Source organism: Peromyscus maniculatus, chromosome 13 (genome assembly GCF_049852395.1).
Source record: "Peromyscus maniculatus bairdii isolate BWxNUB_F1_BW_parent chromosome 13, HU_Pman_BW_mat_3.1, whole genome shotgun sequence".
Classification (NCBI taxonomy): domain Eukaryota; kingdom Metazoa; phylum Chordata; class Mammalia; order Rodentia; family Cricetidae; genus Peromyscus; species Peromyscus maniculatus.
Genome location: NC_134864.1, coordinates 5,841,108 through 5,854,254, shown reverse-complemented (window position 1 = coordinate 5,854,254; position 13,147 = coordinate 5,841,108). Strand labels below are relative to the sequence as shown.

Here is a 13,147-nt window from a genome sequence, read left to right as displayed (position 1 = left end):
GGAGTAATTTAATCTGACCATCATCAAGGAGGCAACAAGCTTTCAGAGGCTCAGCTCTTCATCTTCTGTCTTCTGTCTGGATGTCTGTCTAAAAGCCAGGTTCAGAAAGAAAGGCATCCTGTCTTAGAAAGGTTGCAGAAATAACAGAAACTGATCTAACACAGAGAATGTTTCCATTTTGATGGGGACAGTGGCTGTGTAACATTGGTTTACTGGAGTCCTACAGCAGGGCAGAGTCCCAAGGCTCAGTGTCTGTCAGTCAATGTGATGAATGTAGAGGATCCTTATAGGCAGCTTCTTATTTTTTCTGAATTTAAAAGTCAAAACATTTTATTTGATAACTCTTCAAACCTGGGTCTGCAATAGAGGTCATGATTTCTCTGAAACAACGTCATAAATGGTTTTTTTTTTTTTAATCTGGCAATCCCCTCAGCTTGAAAGGTTGTGCAACAGCTCCACCCTGACAGCTAAATTCCACTTCTGCATACTTTAGAGAAGGAGCCAGGCTTGATTTATTGGGAATTCAGACAAACAGTTTAGGCAGAAATCCACCATACAGCTCTGCCCCCAGAAGACAGGCAATCCACTGTGCATACACGTAGTTGGTTTTATTGGGGGTGCCCACCACTCAGCTCCCTAATAAATACACCGAGTCTTATTCTTATTTATGAATGCCCAGTCTTAGCTTAGTTTGTTTGTAGTCAGCTTTACTAATTTAACTTAAATTAACCCATTTCTCTTCTTCTACATTTTGCCTCTAGACTTTTACCTTTCTCTATTCTATATCCTTTCTTTTTTTTCTTATTCCATGGCTGGTTGTTTGGCTGGGTAGCTGGCCTCCGGCGTCCTCCTCTCCTTCTCCTTTTCTTGCTCCTCCCCCTTCTCCTGAACCTAGATTTCTCCTCCTATTTATTCTCTCAGACTTGTAGTTCCACCTATCCCTCTCCTGGCCATTCAGCTCTTTATTAGACAAATCAGGTGTTTTAGACAGGCAAAGTAACACACCTTCACAGAGTTAAACAAATGCAACATAAATGAGTGCAACATAAGTTTGCATCATTAAACACATATTCCACAGCATAAATGAATGAAACACATCTTAAGCCAATAGTCCACAACACATAGATAGTGTCTGATCCTGTGCGGATCTGGCACTGTGAAGATCTGACTCTGAGCAGGATACTCTAACCTCAGAGACTAGTCTGCAGCTTTGCTCAGTGTCAGATACAGTTTGAGAAACTGCCTGACCAGGAAGATAACTTGTGACTCCCTGGACCAGACACTGCTGCAATAGCCATCCAGCTACTTTGACGGTGTTGTCACTGGACAGCAAAGACAGACCATCCGATAACCAGACGGGGGCAGTGGCCCATCCGGGTAGAGAAGTCAATGTGAGCTCTGGCTCCTTGAGGTTGTCACTATTTGGTCCTTGCAGAATTACAAGCTAGTATACAGAGGTGTAACTCTGCCAAAAAAAAATCATTTGAGAAAAAACAGACTAGGAAGCTGAATCCTCAAGCTCCTAGAAGACAAAGCATAGCCACAGGTGTCAGGACAGCTATAGTGGGCCTGCACAGAGAAAGGACACAAGAAAACCTGTGGTGTCTCATGTGATCCCGCTGCATTACAGAGTTTCCAGATGCTCTCAATGGGAAACCGTGTGATGTGTGTCAGGAAACCTGAGGAGGAGTCAGGGAGGGGTTCAACAGGCAATATTGCTACCCAATCCTTATTAGGAAGACAATACCATTCATTTAAGGAACCTAAACGTTACAAGACCTTGTCCTAGGCACCAAGTGGCACTTTCCATCATTGTCTTTAAAAATCAAAACTAAGGACAGTGATTTCAGCAATTGGTACAATCTGAGTTCTCACATTCCTCCTGCTCACGATATACTCCTTAACTGAATTACTCAGAGACCAGGACGACTTTGCCTCTCATACACTTAGACAGAAGCCTCAGCTAGCTTCACGGACCACAGAACTGAATGAAATTCAACTGAGAACCATCAGAGGAACATCTCAAGCATGTCAATCTACTCTCTTCCCCAGAGCCATACACCAATATTTAGGGATGGGGCAGGGAGGGGGAGTGTTCTTGGCTGGTAGTTTTCTCTCTTAACATTCTGAGATACTTCTGAGGCACTCTCTCTTGTCACTGTCCAGGGAACACTCATTTAAGCACCACAGCTATGCAGCTAATAGAAAGAAGAAAGGACATGGTGTTCACAGTGGGCAGCACCCACAGCTCAGCAGTATGTCAGGGTTGTTCCTGTGTGGTGCCTGCCCAGTTGTCTGTCAACTCCAAAAAAGTCAGGGCAGAAAGGTCAACCTAGCCTTTGTCCCTGTGTGGTTTTTCTCCCCACCTAACCTCAGACCCCATGACAATAATTTCTGCAAAGCTAACAAGAAGAAGAAACACATCACACACCAAGTGTGGCCTCAATGACTTAGAGCAGATTTTTTTTCAGCCTAATCTCTTGAAGACTATGAAATGTGAATGAAGGAATTTAAAGGAAAGCATAAATGCAAGATATCTTCTGCTCACTAGTAAGATAAATCAGTACTGTTGAGATGTCTGTAGTTCTCTGTGCTGGTTGGTTTTTGTCAACTTGACACAAATTAGAGTCACCCAAAAAGAGGGAAACATCAGTTGAGGAATTGCCTCTATGCTTCATAGGTAGTCTGTGGGGCATTCTCTAGATGAAATGATTGATGGAAGAGGACCTAGCAGCATCACCCCTGGGCAGAGGTCTTAGGTTGCATAAGAAAGAAAGCTGAGCAAGTCATAAAAAGCTGGCCTAAGAGGCTTGCCATGGGCTCTGCTTCAGTTCCTGCCCCCAGAGTTCCTACCCTGCTTGAGTTCCTGCCCTGACTTCCATTCATGATGGACTGCCATCTGAAAGTATAATAAACCTTCCACCTACAGCTGCTTTTGGTCATGTGGTTATTCGACCAACAGAAACCTCACTAGGACATCCCCATAGCAGTCTACAGATTTAATGTCATCCCTATTAGAATACCAATGGACATGCTTCACACAAAAGGAGAAAAATCCTACAGTTCATAAAGATCCACAAAGGACTCTAGTTGGTGAAAGAGAAAGAACAAGACTGCGCTGTTCCATTTCTGCTTTCCAACTACATCACAAACATATGGCAACTAAGTAGCGTAGCACTGGTGTTATGAATTATTATGTGAAGGGGAACCCCAGAGGGTATCCCTAGTGTGCAGGAAAACATGCTGGGCAGATGCATGCCATTCTGGCAATGTGGTGACGGCAGCCGTGATGGCCAGTAATTGATAACCAAGACGCTGCGTCCACATGGAGAAGTTATTATAATAGAGACATGAAGAGAAAAATAGGAGAGAAAGACAGAGAGAAAGAAAGAGAAGAAGAGGAAGAGGGTGAGGGTGAGCACCTCGTGTGAGGAAAAGCAGAAGAGAGAGGAGAGGGAGTTTTTCCTTAGAATGGAGCAGGGCTGCACCAAGAGGGTGGGATTTCAAGGGGCCGGTCAGAATACTAACAACTGGCAAAATGTACTCACAATCACTAGGACCAATAGCAAGTGGAGCTTTTGCCCTTGGGCATTAGTATGACTCCCTGATCCTAAGCAATGACCTGGATATGAAGAGAAGCCAACCTTGAAATATGTAGACATATTTCACATCCCACTTGCTCATGGCTCCAGAGACATGGGACTCCTTTGAATGTCAGTGGACCCAAGATCCTACTTGTGACAACCAGCAAGGTTGGCTGTACCTTCTGGCTGATGATGAATGGAATACCATTGTGCAGGAGGTGATCTCTTTGTGGAGCCAGGCAGGTCTGAGATGAAAGAGTGAGCCAAGAGAGCAGAGTACTCTCTCACAGCCCACAGTCACTCAGGGCTTCTGATGATAAATCATCATCATCATCATCATCACCACCACCACCACCACCACCACCACCACCACCACCACCACCATCATCATCATCATCATCATCATCATCTCACTGCACTAAACACACAAGATTGCCTGGGCTATGCGTGCCACATACCTTTAATCCCATCACTTAAGAGGAGGAAGCAGGAAGATCAGGAGTTCAAGGCCACCCTGGGCTATATGAGATTTATCCATTCTAAAAGAGAAACAGAGCCAGGCTGTGGAAGTTCACACCTTTAATCCCAGCACTAGGGAAGTGGAGACAGTAATATAAGGCAGGAGGAGACATGAGCTTGCACCCCTTTTGGTCTGAGGATTCGGTAGAGGTAAGAAGTCTCTCTAGTGGCTGGTGCCTTTACTTCTCTGCTCTTTCAGCATTTACCCTGATGTCTGATCCAAGATTTTATTATTAAGACTAATTAGAATTCATGCTACATCTGGCATCCAACTTTTGGGGGCACAAATTCACGAAAAAGCCGCTCCCTGTGGCTTTGCAGCCACCGGCACAGGCCGGAGCTGCATGTTTCCCGAGTCACTACCTTGCCGGCTAAGTTTTTGTTGCAGCCTCTCTGCAATAAACTCCACAGGCGTGTGGGCTCAATATGCTGCCAGAGTTAGCCCCTCCCCACCAGCCAGCTCGGCCTTTTAGGCAGCTCCTGCCACATGTGTTTCTTCCCCATGATCTCCTGTGTGCATTTTTCAGTCAGTGGGTCCCTCTCCTGGTGGGTTATGGACTTTCCCTGGCCCCCCTCCTCAGGCTGCTGCCACACTAGGTACTTGCCTTGACAACTGCTCAGGCTTCTACAGTTCTATGCAGCGGCAGTCAGCCTCACATCTTCACCATCATTGTCACATTAGCACCAGATTTGGTGAGATAATTGGGATTTCCTAAAGGGGTAAATTAGTTAAAAAAAAAAAAGACGAGAGAGAGAGAGAGAGAGAGAGAGAGAGAGAGAGAGAGAGAGAGAGAGAGAGAGAGTTTCCCACATTAAGAAATGGGAAACACTATTACAATGGAGGGATTTAGTTCTCTGTATGATAATATGCTGGATGGTTTGAAAATAGAGCAATTAAATGAGAGGATAATTAATTTAGATGGGATTTATGTAATGTAAACTATCAGTTTTATCATTTTTGTTTTATTACTAAAGAGGTTGGTTAATATGAGTGCTAAGATATAAAAACTTATTAGAACAGATCATAAAGATATTCAGACCCAGACAGAGGAATTTGAAGTAGAACTAATCTCAACATTGCATTATAAGGTTAGAGAGGAACAGCTTAAAGTTTTCAAGCAACCAACTTTAACTTATCCAGTCACCTCACAGGAACTGCCAAGTGATAGATATCCCCAAGGCTGCGTAAGAGCTGTATGGACTCCTGTAGAAATGTTAGATTTAAGGAGATTAAAGGAAGCTATAGTCACATATGGCATGCATTTACCTTTTGTGAAGCAGATGTTAAACTCATGGTCAACTTGTAATAGAAGTATCCCTCAAGACTGCAGAAACTTGGTTACAGCAGTCTTAGAGGCTGGTCCTCAATTACAATAGAGGAACTGGTGGAAAGATGAGGCTAAGACCATTGAACAACAAAGTAGGGCTAGAGGTATGGAAATATCTCAAGACCAATTTGTTGGAGAGGGAGATTATGCTAATGTACAAGATGACCACACCCTGGTACAATGGCCTTAAATGCTTGGGACAGAAATGAAGAAGTAGGAAAGAGAACTGAGTCATTTACTAAAGTTATACAGGGCCCAACAAAAACCTTCAGCAGAAAAAATTTTAAGATATATATATATATATATATATATATATATATATTCATATATTTTAAACTTTTTGTCATAATATTAATGGTCATATAGAGTACTAATTCTAGAAAAAGGCTTCATCTAGCTTCCTGTACATGATTTCAGGTTTAAATGTCTATCAGGTAACTAGGAATTACGTTTTTGAACTTTTAATGTATATAACAAATTATGGTCCTTTTAACCTATTTGAGATCTGCTACATATCACATTTAAAATGTTTAAGTTTTCTGCAGTAAACCATGACCATACCTAACAGAGACTTTTGAAGTCTCCAAAAGGAAGATGAGGCTACACAATGATTCCACCACAGCTATGATAATGCCACTAAGCTGACAAACACCACCCAAAGATTAGCCTTGGACTACAAACTGTTGAGGACAATTTGGATGTGACTAGTTGAGATGGTGAATCCTCACAGACTACTCTAGCCAGGACTTGAGACAAGTCCTGCACTTTCCCATTACGTAGAGACTGGATAACAAATGATACAGATATCTCTCCCAAGACTTGACAATTAACCCAAATTTTTCTTTTCAGGATCCCCTAAAGATGTTGTTACCCCCAGACAGCAGGAAGTAATTTTAAGAACATAATACCCACATTCCCAAGTGGCTTTTGGTCTTTCAGTGGGTTATGGATATTTATCATTTTTTTAGTGTGGTTGGTTATAAGTTGTTATTGGTAATGGTTTTTAAAAAGCTGGACAAAGGAGATAAGATTCGGGGTTCTTGTTTTGAAAAGAAAAAAAGGGGATATAGAAATGATAGGATAAAAGGGCAGATTATTGAATCTACCTTTAAAAACCAACTACTTGTTTTAAATATTTTACATTGATATGGATCTTTGCATATTGATACAAATTTGAGGTTATTTTTGTTAGAACATACTGTACATACATTTCTACTCTTGTTCAAGGTATTGTACCTATACAACTCATTTAACAACATAATGCAAATTTCTAGTCTTTAAAGTTATTATTACCAACTAATTAGGATATAAAGAAATGCAAGTTAGTAGTTAGTCATTACAATCTAACTTGTAGTCATATTAGGTATGTTTTCAAGGTCAAGCAGAGATATATTTTTAGATAGACAGGCCGTCTTCAAATACTTCAGAGATCTACAGAATACAACATATAAGATGTTTTAATAACATAGGTTCATTTGCTTTTTTTTTAATGACAATGAGACATGTCTGCTCCTGGAAGCACCAATCTACTTCAGAGAAGATGATGGGCATTGAAGAAACTCCATATGGAGTTTACTTTCATTGTGGCAAAAGTGCCCTTGCCTCAACTGCTGACAGTATGCTGTCCAAATTGGACAAGCAGGAAACAAAAGAAAAGACTGCAGAAGTTTGCCAAGACAAGATAGGACAGCCATTCAGAATATCCTGCTTCACAGTAAAGTGTGTCAGATAAGCTAGGCCTGTAGGCCAAAGATGGATGCCCCAACATTGCAGAGGAATCTCGGGTGACTATCCAGGAAACCAGCTGTGTCTGTCATTTCTCACATTTTTTGGAAATTGCTTTCTTGTACTTCCTTCTTACTCAGGGAATATTATTTCCTTCTCAGGTCTCTCTCTGAGTGAGTTGAAGACTAGATAGTTATACATTTCCTTGTTAACAAATTAGGAAAAGAAACTCACTAAAGAGATGTAAAGTGTATAGGGTTGAGAGATATCAAAAGATAGTTTGAGGTTGGTAATGTAAATTAGGATAGAATGTGAATTAAGTACAACCCTTTGGACTCACCAAGATAGGATAGACAATGGAGTATTTTCTCTGAATTTGTCAAATATTAATGGACTAGACATTGTTGATTATTTATTGCCTGTATATATTTATATATAGTTGTTGTACTTATTGTATAGATTTTCTTATATTAGCTATATAACCTTTTTTTGTTTTAGACAAAAATGTGGTAATATTTTGTTAGTGTTGTAACAAATACAGCTTGCCTGAGGATCAGAGGGTGGAGCTAGCCATTATTTAACTATAGAGGTCTGAAGGTCTATACAGACAGGAGACAAGAAGTGATATGGCTGGGTGGAGAGAAGAAAGTCATAAGGTGGGCAGAGACAGGAGCTCAGCCCCTTTTTCAGAATGAGAAGTCATTGAGGTAAGAGGTGACTATGCTTCTCCTTTATTTCTCTAATATTTCAGCATTTACCCTGATATCTGACTCTGGGTTTTTATTATTAAGATTAACTAGGATTGTGCCACATCAAGATCCAGCCAAACCACTCTTGGGCATATACCCAAAGGTTGCCTCATCCTACCACAGGGACACTTGCTCAACCATGTTTGTTGCTGTTCTATTGACCAGAAATTAGAAAAAAAAAACAACCCTAGATGTCCCTAAAAGAAGAATGGATCAAGAAAGTGTGATACATTTATATAATGGGGTAATTACTCAGCTCTTTAAAAATGCGACAACAGGACATTTGTAGGCAAATGTATAGAACTAGAAAAAAATCATCGTGTGTGAAGTAACCCAGATCAGAAGATAAATATGATATGCATTGATTGATATTTATGATATCAATATTTATGATATTGATAAATATGATTGCATTTGAACATTATAGAAATCATAACCAAGCTGCACTCCAAAGACACAAAGAGGTTAGGCATAGAGGAAGACACTGGGGGGACACATGGATCTCACTGGGAGGGGGAAATAGAATGGATTTTACAAGTGGGCGGAGCAGGGGAAGGGAACAAGAGCAGGAGTATCAGGCGGGAAGGAGGAAGGATGGAGGGATTGAGGGAAGCAATGAGGGGAGAGATGGCTAGAATAAAGAACCTTTGAGTGGCAGTAAGGAAACCCAGTGCCGCGCAGTGGAAACTTCCTGTAATATATAAAGGCAATCCTACAGAAGTCTCCAAATAATGAGGGAGAGGGAACCGCTACTGGCTATATCTTGACACCAAACTAAGCTTCCTTTTTGGGAATGGTTCTCATCCAATTCAGTTGTTGGTCAAAGGGGTCCCATGAAAATTCCCAAGCAACCCAGGCTGTAGCCAAGACAATAGGTTGATCTCCACAAACTGACAAGACCCCATTGCTGAAGACAATACCTGCACTACTCATTGAACATGGAGAAGTTGAGCTGGTGCCTACATCAAACCTTCACCCCATGTTCTAGTGTCTATGACATGGAAATGTCTTCAAGTTACCAAAAGAGAAAAAAAACCAACCCAACCACAAATCCTGTGACCTACAATCTGTCTTGTCTGCAAAACACACCAGGGCGATGGAGGCACAAACCTTGTGGGAGTAACCAAACAATGTCCGACTTGAATTAAGGCCCACATCATGAACAGAACTTATACCTGACACTGATTGGGTGACAAAGAACCAGAGTCAATAAGTCCAGACAGCTAGAGTAAAAACAAATAATCCTGTTCTTAAGGGGAACGTTAACAATTAAATGACTCATGATATTCTGCTATACTCATGGATTGGTGCAGTGCCTTAGTCAGCCATCATCAGAGATGCTTTGCCAGGGGCCTCACGCAACAGATGGGAGCAAGTACAGAGACACACAGAAAGACATTACATAGAGAGACCTTGGAGCACACAGCTCTAAATGAGTTGTCTCCCTCAAATCCCTCCCCTCAGAGCTCAGGAAACCCCAAGGAAGAGAGGCAGAAGGAGTTGGAGGGGCAGAGGAAGAAGGGATGGAGGACACCCCAAGAACAAGATCCTCTAAAACAACTCAGCAATGCTCACAGGAACTCACAGAGACTGAAGCAGTATGCCCAGGGCCTGCATGGGTCTGCACCAGGCCCTCTGAATATACACCATAGCTTTCTGTTTAGTACTTTTATGGGATTCCTGAATGTGTTAACAAGAGAGTCTCTGATTTTTGTCACTTCCTTTCATGATCTTCTTTCTCTGTTGACTTATCTTGACCAGTCTTGGTATGGCGGTTTTTTTTTTTTTATCATATTATATTTTATTTTGTTAAAAAAAAAATGCACCTTCCTTGCATCCTACATATCATATCAATAATTTTTGCAACTTGGAAAAACTGCACATGCACTCATATAGAGCAGTTGACAAATAATAAGGACTGCTTTGTGGCTTCATGTGTTTGTTAAACATCTCCAAAAAAAAAAAAAAACAGTAAAATGTAGCTTGAAGTGTTTTTGTCTCTTTAAATCACTTTTTAAAGTTAGCATACAGAGTATTCAGTGGCACTTTGGCATTTTTCAGACATTTTGTCTTTTCTGTTTACCCCAATCTTCTCTAGTCAGCCTTACTCTCCATGTGTTCTCTTCCTACCCGTGAATGATCCGCTTTTCTGTTTTCATGGGACATGCCTACCATTACTATCTCTTTTCCTCCTCGGGAAACTTCTCTTTGTCCCCTCCCCTTCCTAATTTCATGGCCCTTGCCACACACACAAATAGGAAGGCATAAATAGATATATAAAATTAGATTGTAACTTGGAATGTATATGCACTATTGCCACAGGTGTACATGGACATATGAATAGGGCACCTATATAGAATTGTTTCCTAATTAGTGACTAGGCACAAAACAATTCTACAACCCAGGAAGAAATTCCATATGGAGTGATATTTACAATAAAACCCAGGTCAATAGAGAATTTCATTTTATTGTCCAAACAAGCTCTCGTCATGTGCTAAAGAAGAAATAATATACCTTGGAAAGTAGCCTTCCCTGGTGACAGTTGATCCCACCAACGAAGACCATGTTGGGCATCAAAGGTCTAGGGAAATTCAATGCAAAATCTATGTGGAACAATGAAATGGCCACCTGGCTGAAGAGGTCATTCATAGTCACTGGAGTCTGGAGAACTTCAGAGGCAATGTCTGTAGCAGTTTTGAAAAATTAGGGGCAAAATGCACGCTCCCCCATGTAGAAGAGATGGTTCCACACTCTCTCTGTGAAAGTCATGGTGTCTGTGAGTTTTGAGAGAACTCTGGGAATGTAAGGCAGTGGACTGGGGCATTGGCCCAGAAAACCCATAAAACAAGAAGCGTGACAATGGCTAGCTAACATCACTAGGCTGTAGGAGCGCTAAGGCTCTGAGAGGCTGCCAGTCGAAGCACGCAGTTGTTCAGGATTTACAAAACGTTTTCTCTAACTGATTAAAGTCCTGCATGAACCATTTGACTCAGAAACTCTACTTTATACCTGGTACTCAGATAATGCAAAGAATATAGACACATACTCATGTAAAAGAAATGTCAAAGAATGGGTAGCACAGACTTGTTCACAAAAAAAATTATAAAAGGGCTAACCAATGTAAAGATTTTGATGTGATTAGTAAAGTATTGTACTTATTAGTTTATCACAGACATGGTGTTTGTCTGTGATCATTGTCAAATGCCAATGCATAGTAAATAAAATTGTGTGTGTTGTTGTTGTTATTTTATGTAATGGAATGAATGTGCCAATTTGGTTTATGTGCAATTTCTGAAAACTGGAAAAATTTATAAATACAGCTAAGAGTGCTTTCTTATGGAGGGTAGACTGGAACTAGGAAAACGAAAACTTTCATGACTTGAAGTGTATGTCAGTGATTCTTAAAACAATATCAAAATGTAGCTTGAAAGTGTTTTGTGCCATTTTAGAATTAAATTTAAAGTTAGCATACAAAGTAATGGGTGGCACTGTGCCCTTTTCATGCATATGTGTGTCCGATGTGTCCTCATCTATCCCAGTCCTCACCCATCCTACTATGTCCTTTGCATCTATTTGCTTATCCCCTTCCTTCCAACCAGCTACCCCCCCCCCTTCTGCTTCATGTTACGTGTATCTTACTCCTGTCTCTTTTCCCTACCCCTCCCCTTCAGGTCACTCCCTCCACTTTCAAGGTACCTTTTTTATTTTCATGTTCTACACAAACGTACATACACATGGGGCAAAGAAGAGGAGATACACACACACACACACACACACACACACACACACACACACACACACACAAATTTAAACCCAGACCATAGTTTGGAAGTTACATGCAATTATGCCATAGGTATACACATCCATATTAACAGGACACCTGTATAGAATTTTCTATTAACCAGCAAGAGAATCCAGATGCAGCTAGTGTAAATATGAAATCACAGCTCAGTAAAGAATTTCTTTTTTGTTGTCCAAAGGTGGACCTCTCTTCATGTGCTAACAGAGAGACATCATACCTTGGAAAGTGGCCTTCCCTGGTGACAATTGATCCCGCCAACAAAGACTATGTTAGGCATCACAGGTCTGGGGAACTCCAAGACAAAATCAGTGCGTAACAACCAAATGGACACCTGGCTGAAGAGATCATCCATAGTCACTGGGGTCTGGAGAACTTCAGAGGCAATTTCTATGGCAGATTTGTAAACAAAAGGGCAAACTGAATGCTCCGCCATATAAAGAAGATGGTTCCACACTCTCTCCTTGAAAGTCATGGTGTCTGTGAGTTTCAAGACACCTCTGGGAACATAAGAAAGAGGACTGGGGCACTGAGCACCATCATCAAGAAAATAACAAATACTCCTCTAGTGAAGATCACCGATGGGAGTGACAAATACTTGGCCACAGTTAAGCCGCACACATCAAGAGGATCCAGAAACACAGCATCAAAAGAACTCTGCTTCAAGTACTCCACTAACTTCTTGTCATTAAACAAGCTCCAACACTGTGAAAATAATAATTCGAGATACTTGCTGGCTTTGTTGTGTAATATAGAATAGAAGGTTTCTTCCCAAGATCTCCACTGGGAATCACTAAAAACCTTGAACTCGCGGTCCAGATCTTCCAGAGTGTGAGAAGTTGAGTACGTCTTCACTGTCAAATTCAGGGATTTTCCCAGTTGCCAACTCACCTCTGGCATAACTGCCACCACCTCATGCCCCCTGTGGATGAGTTTCTCCACAACCATCTGCATAGTGAACCAGTGGCTCCCATCCATGGGCACCACCAGCAGCCTGCCTGCCTGGGCAAAGCCAGAGGCCAGCAGCAGACACACACACAGAGGAAGGGAGGCTGGGAGACCTGCAGGAGCCATGGGAGAAGTGTAGCACAGGACAGTCCAGCTGCTGATACTCTGGACTGTTACAACACAGACAGAAAAGCAACCAGCAGCTAAAAGTGTCTGTATATGCATAATGAAAGTTAAATTCAGTGATAACGATTCACACAAAAGAATATTAATTAATGACTTTCACTGGCTGAAATATGTACTTGTATGTTTTTCTGATAATGACAGTATGATCTTTGCCTTGGAAAGATTATGTCCTCTATTGCAAAACCAGTTTTGAAAGAGTAATAGAACAATTTGTTTGGATTTTCAGAATTCAGAATTTGCTACCTGTAAGGAGTCTCTGTATATATCATGTGTTTGTTTTAACATCGTAAGAAAGTAGGCTAAGAAGAA

The 13,147-nt window shown here is 41.2% G+C and overlaps 1 pseudogene; it reads right to left on the bottom strand.

Moving 5' to 3' along the window:
• Nucleotides 1-11,824: 11,824 nt before the first annotated feature.
• On the bottom strand, nt 11,825-12,843 carry LOC102909719 (UDP-glucuronosyltransferase 1A7 pseudogene; annotated as a pseudogene).
• Between the last annotated feature and the right edge of the window lie 304 nt (nt 12,844-13,147).